General features: G+C 39.0%; 1 protein-coding gene and 1 pseudogene across 1 annotated transcript in view; one reads left to right on the top strand and one right to left on the bottom strand.

Moving 5' to 3' along the window:
- Window positions 1-12,543, bottom strand: part of Thsd7b (thrombospondin type 1 domain containing 7B) — an 898,652-nt gene that overhangs the window by 798,047 nt on the left and 88,062 nt on the right. The gene's annotated exons all lie outside the window — the stretch shown is intronic.
- On the top strand, window positions 5,312-5,384 carry LOC120096439 (U4 spliceosomal RNA; annotated as a pseudogene).

The following is a 12,543-nucleotide window of genomic DNA, read 5'->3' as shown; positions in this document are numbered from 1 at the left end:
TTCCAGGCAATTGTAATGCATGGTAAAGTTTGAGAAGCACTAGAAGTCTAGTAGAAGACCTGCAGTTTACATGTATTAAGAATAGGCTAAAGTTACCCATAGTACCATATCATCTAAAAGAGGAGCTGTGCTTAAGGAATTCACACAGTAGCCTACATCGCGGATTCAAACCCTCTATGATCCCTGGCATCTTTGACACAATAACTAATGATCTCTGTAATTACAAAAGTGCTTCAAAATAGAGGAGGCACTTCCATTTCAAAGCCTTCTGCCCAAAACTTTATATCATAGAAATCCTGAACACACAAAAGGAATCTTCAAAGAGGGGCTAGAATCCTAGCAAATATTTTTCTATAAGAGACAACTGAGGTCAAGTTGACTATGAAGCTTTAGAAATCCACATCCTGTTTGTAATGGGTCATTCTAACTGGAGAAAGGATTTAAGCACCAAAACACCTTTCCAATATGTGAGTTTGACGTCACAGACATTTGCTAGGATCACAAATGCCAACCATCGACAATGGAGCTCTTTGCAGTGTTTTGAAGATAAGGATCAGATTGCTGTGTTGTGAATTGGCAGATGACAAAATTCAGGATTCAGTATGCTATTGAGATTCAGGCAATGATATGTCTTCTTCTATCTTCAAGGTTACTAGACAGAAAACATTACTATGCTGTGTATAAGAAAACATTTAAGGATATAGTTACCATTGTAACACTGATACTTAATCTACAGAGATTTGTTTTTTTTTCTGAATCTCACACCAAAATGGTTTCTAGCAAAGGATCCCCCCAGGACTATCCATCCCTGTGCTTTAGGAGCCCAAAAGCTCCCTAAAGATCAACAAAATATTCTTTGCCCTTTCAGCCTTTACACTTCATTCCAGAGAAAGAGGATCTCATTCCAAGCTCTGGGTTAATTCCAGAAAGTTGTAGTCAGAATAAAACCAGTAACTGCCTTGGGTATTCATTTCCATCATGGAAAGTACACTGCTCCCAGAGCCCACAGACCAATGTAACTTTCCCATCCTGTGCTCATTCCCACTTCCTACGACTTATTAGCAAAGAAGTGCCCTGGCCAGGGGCAGAGTTCTTTCTAAATAGGATAGCACACTTCCTTGCCAGAAGGTTTAATCAGAATCAAGGCGACTCAATTTATTTCAAGCCAAATTAAGATGTGTCTACAAGACATCTCAATTCCACCTTTAATTCAGCATAAAAACGTGCTTGAGAGAAAAAAGGATTGTGTCCAGTGAAGGCTTTTCAAGTGTGCCTCTTGTGACTAGAGATAAGAGATAAGCATTATATAAACTAGAAATAACCCCTATGATTACATATAAACCCAATAGGATATATAAACTATGAGACATTAAATTTTTACTACTAATTTATTTTACATCAATAGAATTCTGAGAAAGGGAGAGTTGTTAGTAAGTGCTAATGTTGTACTAATGTTAAGATGGAAATCGTCCTGTCGTGAAATGCACACAGTGAATCAGTAGGTGATTTCTTCCGCACGTGCCAAGCTCTAATCGTATCCTCACTGAATTCTACACAATATGAATAAGGAAGCGTCATCCTGGTAGAGCAGTTTTCAATATATAATTATGATACTTGTCTTCGCCTGCATGCTGTAGGAATTACTACGTGAGGTTAAAAATGGAATCACAGTGCTTCCCATAGGATAAGAGTATCCATAAATAATTCTCCTGTTAATTATTTAGCATCAGCTCTGTAAGTAAGGAAAGCCAAGCAGGTAGTAGCGCTAGCACTGCTCCTCCTGCTTGCAATATATACATTTTATTATCAAATTACGGTAGTAGAAGGTATTTTCATTCCTTTAATGAGAGAAATGATAGTTTTCCAGTCATGGCTCTTTTCCCCACATGACACTGAATGTAAAAGAGGATCCTAAAAGTGACAAGAAGACATGTGCCTCAGTACTCGTATCTCTTTTAGACTTTACATTAAGGTAACTGGAAGAGTAGGCAGTGGAAGCTGTGGAGCCTATCATGGTTGGCTAGAAGATTAACCGTAACTAATAACTACTTATTATCATCTATCGATCATTACTCCTAAGCCAAGATCAGTGACGATGATGGGAAGGTATTCATCTCCTACTAGAGGTTTTCTATCAGGCCACCCTCATGAAGGCTAGCAAGCTGAACATTCCAAGTCTTCCTTTTGTGCACATAGGACCTCTTAGAAGCTATGCAATGTCCCCAAGAATTTGGTGAGAACTTTTAATTGAAGTTTCTAGGTGTAATAACTTTGATGCTATTTTTCCTTCTTTGTTGTCTTATAAACCATTATTTGAATTTTTCTCATGCCTTCACTGATGTGATTTAAGAAGCATGAACAATGCATGCTCACAGACTACCTACATCATATCCAGAATAACAAAAAGAGCACTTTGCTTCTGTATAAGCCGCAACTCTCCCTAAACCGAAGTTCCCAATAGTGAAGCCCAAGGTTCTGTATGCCTTTTAGATTTCTTTCAAGTGTGAAAGACCTGCAAATTAAAAAGAAGTTTTAAGTAAAAATCTGTCTGACGTGTTGCCCTAGTTACAGCCTAATTATGGTGATTGAACTAGGGAATTATGGGACCTGCCTATCTGACCTCGAGGTAGCATAGCTCCAAAATATTAATAAAATAAATTACAGTCAACTTTCTTCCTGTATCTACTTCTCTCTTCTTCAAATCACTGGTGTCCATATCTTCCTAAAAGTTGTTGCAAAGCTTATTATATCTATTTCCATGGAGTAGAACTTGAGACCTAAGTCCTTGTGCCACCTCCTACACTGAGCATGGCAATTTTCATTGTGAAGTCCCTTGACTGAGCCCAGACTCCTCCATTCATTGCCACCCACCTATTCAAGCCTGTCATCCTTTTACTTCCTCTGATAATGCTCCCACCCACACCAGAGCTCAAGGCACTTCACCATCTTTGAGGCTTTTCAAATATAATGAAAGGGTTACTAGCCAGTTTCTCCTTCCAGATCAGGATAGATAGATAGATAGATAGATAGATAGATAGATAGATAGATAGATAGATAGACAGATAGATAGATGATACATAGATAATAGATAGTATGCACACATGTATGTGCATATACATATATTTTGATATATATGGATATATGCACATACACATGCACATACATACACATAAATAATGTGCACCACATGTGTCAGGTCAGAAAAGGCCATTGTATGTCACAGAACCAGGACTGTAGGCAGTTACGAGCCACCTTATACTGGCCCTGAGAACTGAAACTCACACTTCTGCAAAGACAGTACACGTCTTAACCAAAGAACAATCTTTCCATCCCTCAAAGCCTGTTCCTTTCTCTTCTTTTCTCCCCCTGCTCCACATCATGCTTGAGGTTTGAGTTGATAAGAATATCTCTGTCCAACTTGAAGTAATCTAAGCAATGCTCCAATTTGGTTTGATGTGCCACAAGCTTTGAGGATGCTATGGACACCTGCGACTTGAAGAAGGGAAGCAAGGGAAGAGACTGGACTGCGATGTGGCTCAAAGTATTGGAACCATGCTACATTGTGGTCACACAGACATGCCTCTTCCATTCCCTAGTTCAGTCCCTACAGGTAGGCTGTCACGGATGGGGCATTGCCCATCAAGCAAGCTATTTGCAGCTGAGACAAAATGGAAATTCTGACAGTTGGAGGCTGCCCACTGATGGCACTTTCTGGTTGGTCCTTTTTCCCAGGAGAATGGCACAGCACACCCATCCCACTGTTCTTCGCATGTTCCAAATTAAGTCCGACATTACCCTTTAGCTCTCCAGCTATCTTTCAGAGGGTCCCAATTTTCTTGTCTGTCTTGGCCAGCAGGAGGCATGAAGAAGAGTTCGGGGAGCAGATATTAAGGAGAAGCCAGACTACTCGCCTTCCTCATTGCTCCCTAGTAGCGTGGTCTCTATTCTGTGGTTCCAAACCCTGCTAGAAAATTCTGCTCCATGTACCTCAGGCATCTAACCAACAGTAGAACCAAACTTCTAGCTTTTACCAAGTATTCCAAGCTTCTGAGTTTGCTCAACACCTCTTCCTTCTTCCTTCCTCCAGATTTAGAATGGTGATAGGTTTTCTCTGCTGATTTAGCATCATCATGGTATCGAGTCTCTTAGTCCTCTATCATGGATGATAACAACTCCATCTGCTAAATTGTTTGAAAGACCTAGAACGACTTCAGTTTTTCTGGCTCGACTCTGATTGATACATCTTTCTTAGAGTGGAACATGGAACAATCCTAGGAGGATCATGCATCTATGTCTAGCCTGAGCTACAGGTACGTAATGAGGCTCTACATAGAAAAAACGCAATACTAATAATAAATGTTTTCACATGCTGGAATCAAATATATATATATAAAAAAAAGAACAAAACTCTGCCCAAAAAGAGACCCTAGGTTGGCCTTTGTGTCAGTACAGAATACACATACAAATACAGTAGATGTTCCCTAACTCTTATGGTGTGCCTGACCCACATCTGAGACCAATGGAAAGTCCATGAGTCATGGGCCCTTGCAAACTCAGAAACTCCTTACTCCCAGGAGAACATTAATGTGTACCCCCCAGAGTCCATATGACAATGTAAAAGAGATGACACCAAAACCATCCTATTTCTGACTCCTTTCCATGGACAATATGATAAAATAGAGTTACCAAAGCATTCACTTTTAACCCAAAAATAAGTTACTGCATAGGACCATTGTGACACTGGTATTACTGTGTCAGTTTTGTATGTGCCTGTCTCTTCCATTGGAGTAATTCTTGCTTACCAAATTTCAGTAAACACATTTTAATTGGGTAACTTTATTTACATTTCAAATATTATCCCCTTTCCCTGTTCCCCATCCATAAACCTCCTATCCCATCTCCATCCCCCTTCTTTCATGAGGTATTCCCCCACTTACTCACCCCTTCCTGCCTCCCTGCCCTGACATTTCCCTACACTGGGCTAGCCTCTTGACTATGAAAATATTTTATTTACTATTTTCTCTATTTTTAGGCTTAATATGAATGTGATATAGTTACAGTGTGGGAGAAAAGAGCATAATTCCACCATGTATTGTGAGAACAAGCACAAAAGCACCATCAGAAGCCACTTTCAAGGAAGCCAGGATCGCTTCTAGGAAACGCCTTTTTAGACAGACGAGAAAAATCTAACTTTTCTTCCCAATATGCAACAATAACTCTAACTATGGGACATAATATAACTAGTCTTGGCGATGGGTGTGTAACCAGTGTTTTAAAATCTATTGATTTAAATAATGAAAAAGAAAGTAGTAGCTTTGCGCAGTGGCAGTATCATAGCCAATGAGGTTTATCTGAGGCGCGATTATTGCTAATTGAAAAAGAAAGTAGTGTCTGAGTCAGAAGTGAAGAGAAGAACCAAACGACAAGGACCTGTTTGGAATGGGCGAGCAGAGACTTGGCTTCAAGTTTGCAGGCTTCATTACTTGTGAGTGAGAAAGGAAGTGTTTGTTAAACAATGGTGACATAGATAAAGGCTTGTCCTTAATGTTTTCATGTGCACTTTCTTACCCAATCCGTAACATAAGTCTGGAAAACTAGCTCTTATCCAATCCCATGACAAAAGAACACAGAGGCCTGTAAAAATGGCAAGTGGTTTGTCCAAGTCAAATAGGAAAGTGGAGAGTCTGGTGAATCAAAGGCAAAGTGACTGAGGACAAATCTGCATGTTTCTTTACCATGACTCTACCGCGATTTGGGTGACATGTTTGTTTGTTCTACTGAATGAAAGTGTTTTATAATTTTTAATAATAGGTTTTCCCAACACATTGAGAAATTTACTGACTATTTTGCTTTTGGGTATGAAGTCTAGGACCAAAGCTCATCTTTTATTCTTCTGATAATTCTGAAGTAGAAATTAAATTTCTTTCTGTTGTGGACTCTTCTCTTGAAACTATCTCACTAAATAATGTTTCTAATTATTGCTTTTTGCTAAGATAATATCTGTTAAATGCGTGCCTATCTGTGAATGGATACTCTTCCACTTATTATAATTAACCTATCTTTGACCCTCATAATGGGACCAGATTGATATAGTTGAGATTAATGAGTCAATTATTTTTGGACAAGGTACAAGGAACACAAACTGTTCATACGGCTAGGCCTTCATGGTGTTCCCTACTTTGTGTGTAGCTCTTCACATCTATAAAATAACCCAGTGCACTGTTTTCCCTTCCAACTTAGCCATGATGAATGCTGGTATTTCCCCAAGAACACAGAAATCATTTGGATGAAAAAGGAACTGATAATACAAGAGGGCAAGCTATTCTTTATAAACAATTGTCTTTAAATCCTTTTATTTGACAAATTCATGCTTCTATGGGCTTAGCTGCCTCCAAGTGTCATTTTTATAGTTCAATTAGCTGGCTAGGAGGACTTAGGTCCCATTATTGGTAAGAGGAGAGACACTGACAAATTAGCCACAAAGTAACATAGGGAGAAAGTACCAGAAATCCTCAGGATCAAGAAGGACTTCCTTCTTATAGCAGTAAGCACCGGATCCATACAAATCTGTCTCCGTCATAGATCCTTTAATGTCTTCAGACAAAATTAGAAATAGCATTCTCTCTGAAGAAGGTAGGAGCCCGAAAAGTTACAAGAGTTATAAAAAAGATTTTGGTTTTTTTTTTTTGTTGTTGTTGTTGTTTTCTTTTGTTTTGTTTAATTGTTTAGTTATTTTAAAGATTGTTATTGGTAGTGGTGGCAGTACTCGTGTGTGTGTGTGTGTGTGTGTGTGTGTGTGTGTGTGACCTGTATGGGCAGGTGCCTTTGGAAGCTAGAAGAGGGTGTCAGATGTCCTGGAGCTAAAATCGAAGATGGTTGTAAGCCTCAACATGAGTGTTACACATAGAGAATTTCTGGAATAGCAGCAAGTACTTTTAACCACAGTTGAGTTTCTTCTCCAACACCCTGTTTCTCCTTTTAAATCTGGTTTCTCCACTCTCTTCCTGGCTTTCATGGGGCTCATTCGTTTTTCCTATTGACTATATTAACTATGCATGCAACGCTAGGAATAAGTTCTCTAGAATACAAGCTGAGTCATACTTGTGTATTTAAAACTCTCATAGTAGGAGAAAGTTCAACCCGTTTCTCAGGACAGCCAAGGTCTTTGTTCATCTAGATGTAATTGAAACTGGCCTCATTTCCAACCATTTCTTCTCTTCCAGCTTCTGAGGCTACAACATCAATCTAGTCATAGAGTGTGCCAGCTTGGCCTTGGTGCCTTTACTCACATTCCTCCTCTTCTGCCTGTCAGCCATGCTGACTTCAGGGAGCTTTCCTGAGTCACCCTGCAACTTCTCATAGAAAGAAGTTGGCTTAGTCCTCTGGATTGTTTTACAGACTGCAGTTCCACAATATCAGTTTGCCTCCTGTCAACTTTTATACCTGCGTTTGTTTTTAATAAACTGATATTTCCCTAGGGCAAAAACCTGTGGCATTTTAATTTGATGTCCCTAGACCGTACCACAATATGAGGCACAAAAACTGAGACTTGGTGGAAGTTAACTGAATGACTTCCTTTGAAGTGTAAAAGGAAGCACTTCAATGTCATTATAATAAGCCCTCTAAACCTTTTCATTTCTATGATGGACATTATGACTGTGCAAGTCTAGTATAAAGAGGTAAGAACCACCAGAGGTGTCCAGCTTCATGGTAGCTCTGAGTGACAGTACAATGAACCAGGTTGGAACACAAGTTAAATACACAGTCACTAATGAAAAGTGATGAGGAAAAAAAATAGAAAAAATGAAAGGCCTGGGTATAAAAGCTGTGATATCCACTACCACAGACAAGTCAAAAAGTCCTGATACTGTCAGGTCAGGAACCCTGGAGAGGGCCCTGGCACCAGCAGAAAAGCAGATTATAGATCATGATGACAACATCAAGATGCTTAAAAGAGAACACTCATGATTCCTGGGAAAGTCTTTTACCTTTACACCTTCCATTTTGAAAGTCAAATGTCTTCTGGGGGTGGCATGCTGTTTTCTACCCAAAGAAGTAAAATCAGTGCTAGACTCTTGAGTCTCAAAGCCCAAAGTTAATGATTCCATAGCAAGATAAAACTCTTGAATGTCAATGTTGCCAGCAATTCTTCAGATAACGAGAAGTACTGAGACCCTAATCAGGAAGGGAGAACAGCAATGTTGCTATTTTCAAAGAGCAATTCTCTGTATGCCATAAAGAAGCAAGCCTTGCAGGTATCTGGGTGAAGATTAATGATCTCTAACCAAGGATATGAAGTAAGGTATGCATATATTTGGGGGAAAATATTATAAGCCAAAATGAAGCTCCAGTGTTAGTTGATTCAAATGAGGTTAAAGATCACAATAAATGAACTGAGTATACAAAAGGAATGATTGCAAAAATAAACAGGGAGTGAAGAGTAGTGGACAAAACATGGAGGGTTCAGCAGGCTGTGCCAGGGACTTGAGACTTCTCAATAGGTCATGCAACCTTTAGAAGATGAGAGTGACAAGATTAGGTTCATGCTTTGGAAGACTGGTTAAATGCAGAAAGAGAAATGGAGATTCAACTGAGAGATCATTTGGTCAGATGATTTCAGTCCTAAGGGGAGATATAGAATGGAACTGGGAGGGTTAACGTTAGAATCTACATGGAATCTATTTTTAAAGTATAGCTGGTATGAACTGCTACTAGACTGAATTTGAAACTAAAAGAGAAAGTGCAAGAATAATTTATGGATTGATTTTTGGCCCAAGAAACTGGTAAATAGTGGTAACATAAGACACTGGGATGACTGCATATTCCTGTGATCACAGAACTCTGGAGCTAGGGGAAAAAAGAACTCTGAGTTTTAAAGCAGCATAACCTGCTTCCAAGCTTATGAAAGGGAAGAAAGAAGAGAGGAAGGGATGGAGAGGGTGTAGAAGAAAAAGGAAGAGAAAAAAAAGAACATGAATATTCTGAACAGCATAGTGTAGAGAAAAGAATTTAGATTTAAACTTGGGAGAAGGTAGGACTTAAGTTATCATTTCCTGTCTGAAGAAATTGCTCAGTGGCTAAGAATGCTTGCTTCTCTCTCAGAGGATATAGGTTCAGTTTGGAAAAATTATTTACAACTCAATTTCTATGGGATACAATACTGTCTTCTAGCCATTGTGAGCACTGCTCACACATAGTACTCATGCAGGAAAACAGGTACATGTTTAGACATGGAAAATTTAGAAAACAAAAACTTAAAAATAGTTCTCATTTCGGGCATACTTGAGATGATTTTAAACATCCAAGGAGAGTAGTGGTAGGGAAGAGACCAATGTGTGAACCTTTGGAGCTTTGAATACATTCAGTGTGCAGATGTCACTTAAATCATGGGGTTGGATAGAATCCCTGAAAGAAGGCATTTAGTTAGATCAAAGGGATGACACAAGAATTGACCACTGGAAGACACCAACATTCAGATGTTATCAAATGGTGGTACAAACGGTGAAAAGAAAGAACAGCCAGTGAGGAACTAAAATCCCTGACAGGTTACAAGGTTTGACCAGTTGTTACAATTGATACATAAAGCTAATGGATGCACAGAAGATGAATCTCATCTCTGTGACCCACAGACCTAGACAACATAAAGTTAAAGTACAATGAAGAGGGCAGGTACACATGCATCTCCGCACAGCACCTATGGAAGAGGCTCCCATACAGTCTTCTCCAAATGGGGATCTTAGCTTCAAATCCATTGTGTCATGATTAACCTGCAGCACATTTGGAAATCAGGGTTGTGTTGCTCTCAACCTTCATCAGAAATACCTCTCTTCTCACAGACCAGTGGTTAATGCAGAGACTTATAGCTAGGCAAAGGACTGAGAGCAAATGGATGTGAGGTTTGGTCACAGGAGTCATCTACATGAACCCATTCACGTCTCAGGCTCAGGAGACTACAGAAGAAAAGCCAGATAGAATGAAAGAGAAAGGGAACATGAAAAAGACTCTGTTCTCTGGATATAATGTGGCTGGTACACACATGAGATCAAATGCTGTGGCTTGCCACATAAGAACTGCCCAAGATTAAGTCAGTTAAACCTCCAGCATTGGTTGGAAGGGCCTCTTGAGGGCCAACTCCTAATTGAGGAGCTATTGGGAACTGATGGTTCCCAGGAAAGACTGAGTTACTTTTTGTAGAGGACATGGCTACTGGTAGGTCACCTGTGTTCCAGGCGATGGTCCCACATCACATGCACGTGCTCAGCACTACTTGACTCAGGGTATATAATTAACCAAGGACAACAATATTAAAGAACAAGACATCAGGAAGGAGATAGATTTGGATTGGGGGTGTTGGGAGAAGTTAGTAAGCACAGATAAGATCAAAATGCATTGCATACATGTAAGATATTTTCAAGAATTATTTTGTAAATGGCATGGGTAGAATATGGATCAGCTAAAAGTGGGAGCTCAAATTTATACCTTCAGTTTTCACTGTCCAATTAGCATCTGGAGCTCAGCCCCAGTGAAATCTCTTTCATGATTAAAACCCCCCAGGATGTTTGGAGAGCACTCCACATACGAATAATATGTTTTAAATAATGAAACAGCATTTCCAAGAAGGCCTACATTGTTTTAACTAGTGGTTTTTATCTGCTCTGAAACTAACTTTGGATTCTTTAATTTCATATTTTAAAAAGAGACCAGCTGAATGTTCTTCCCACATGCAATGATCTCCTTTCTAATAATGCGCTCTGCTGTTTTCTGAAACAAAGATTAAAGAGTACAGTCAGAAACTTCCCAAATAACTTTGATGAGATTAGTTTAATTTCTTCCCTGAAAGCAAAGATAAACAGACATTAATTCTCCGTCATTTTCTCTGTCCTCGTGTAACTGAAACCCTTGTGTTTTTCTTGTTCTTTTATCAACATCAGGAAGAGAGTCAGTCCTTTGTAGACGAGCACAAATGTGTACCAGTCTGCCTACTTGAAGCACAGAATGTTCTGCAGGCATGGAGCGATTTTTATATGTATATACAGAGAGACAAGAAAACAACTAAAGTCTTTCACATATCCACTGCTTGTCTGAAAGTCTATGAAATGGCATTTGAGATATTCCCCTTAACGAGGCATGAAGACACTGAAATAAATTGTTGCTTATTGGATTGCTTCTCCCAAAGACCAAGGACATAATTCAAAAGGTTTCCCACAGAGCAGAGATGGAGAATGGGCACACGCATCAGCTTGCCAAAGGGCTAAATCTATTTCTGACATTAACAAAGGGACAGATGTTACAGCCGGGGCCTCCTCACAGCTGCAAGACTTAATGAATTCACATTCCACATCATGATAATGTACATCATCAATATTCCTAATTTTGAAGTTTCTCAACACTCAGTTATTAATGTCTCTTATGAGGAAAGCTAATGCTTAAAATCCCATGCCTCAGAATTCATAAAAAAATAGTTATATCAGAACTCAGTTAACTCAAAATATCACTCCACTCCATTTCTTCTTTCATGATTCATGGGGAAACATAACAAATAAGGTTTCAATTTTACATTTAAAGGCATATTGTTGTTTTGTTTCATGATGTGGGGATTTTCTTTAACTTTGAAATTTCTTTTTTAAAATTGTGGAGAAAGATAATTGGAAGATTCTGTCTGTTCAAAATAGGGCATGGCATAGCTTCATGGAGCCACCCAAGTAGACTTGCACCTCTACCTTTGCTCTACCATTCAGATGCATCTAGTTTCCACTAAACTATATCCTGTGTAGCTATTATCTCTGAGTTGATACATTCCTTTGAGGGTAAATAGAGGCTCATTAAGACACCAGAAGTAAAAAGGTTACAAGGATCAGGAAGTTCCTGAAATTTACAGGATTCACAAGGCTCCTCCTCAGGTTATAAAATCAGTAACGGTGGCTATAGAGAAGAGAATATGATGGAGTTGTGAGCATGTTATCTAGGAGCTACAGGAATGCAGCTTTTGTGAATTGCCACCCATGCTATTATGAGATTCCCACAGATTCAGCTGCCTTTGACTCATCCATGCTCCTGTAAGTATTTCTCATTCATAATCTGCAGGTAAGCTCAATAAATTACAGGAACACTACAGTGGACTTTGGCAGAACAGTTTCTCTGGACTGCCATTCATTGATGCCCTACTGGGATAAATAAGTATGCACATCTCCCCAGGAAAAAAACCATACAACATTAATAATACAATTGTTGAAATCAAGACCATTCTCAATAGTGTTATGAGGATAAAATGAGGTAGTGGATACACTAGAATATATAGAATTATATTAATTACTAAAATGCTATTGCTAAAGTATGGAAGATAATTTTTTTTCAGAGTAGTCTTCAATGAATGCAATATTTTCCAGAGGAGAGCTGACATGAAGAACCTGATACATATAATAGGTTGTCAACAGATGAAAACCACAGCTACTTCCAATGCAGCCATGATGGTTGTGCTTGTTTCCTAAGTTTCATGAGACCATCTTAGTCCAAATAAAAAGGCATTTCATGATTTCTGAAATG

The sequence above is a fragment of the Rattus norvegicus genome, chromosome 13 (genome assembly GCF_036323735.1).
Source record: "Rattus norvegicus strain BN/NHsdMcwi chromosome 13, GRCr8, whole genome shotgun sequence".
Lineage (NCBI taxonomy): Eukaryota > Metazoa > Chordata > Mammalia > Rodentia > Muridae > Rattus > Rattus norvegicus.
The sequence above is the reverse complement of the archived record's forward strand: the minus strand, read 5'-3'. Positions and strand labels throughout refer to the sequence as shown.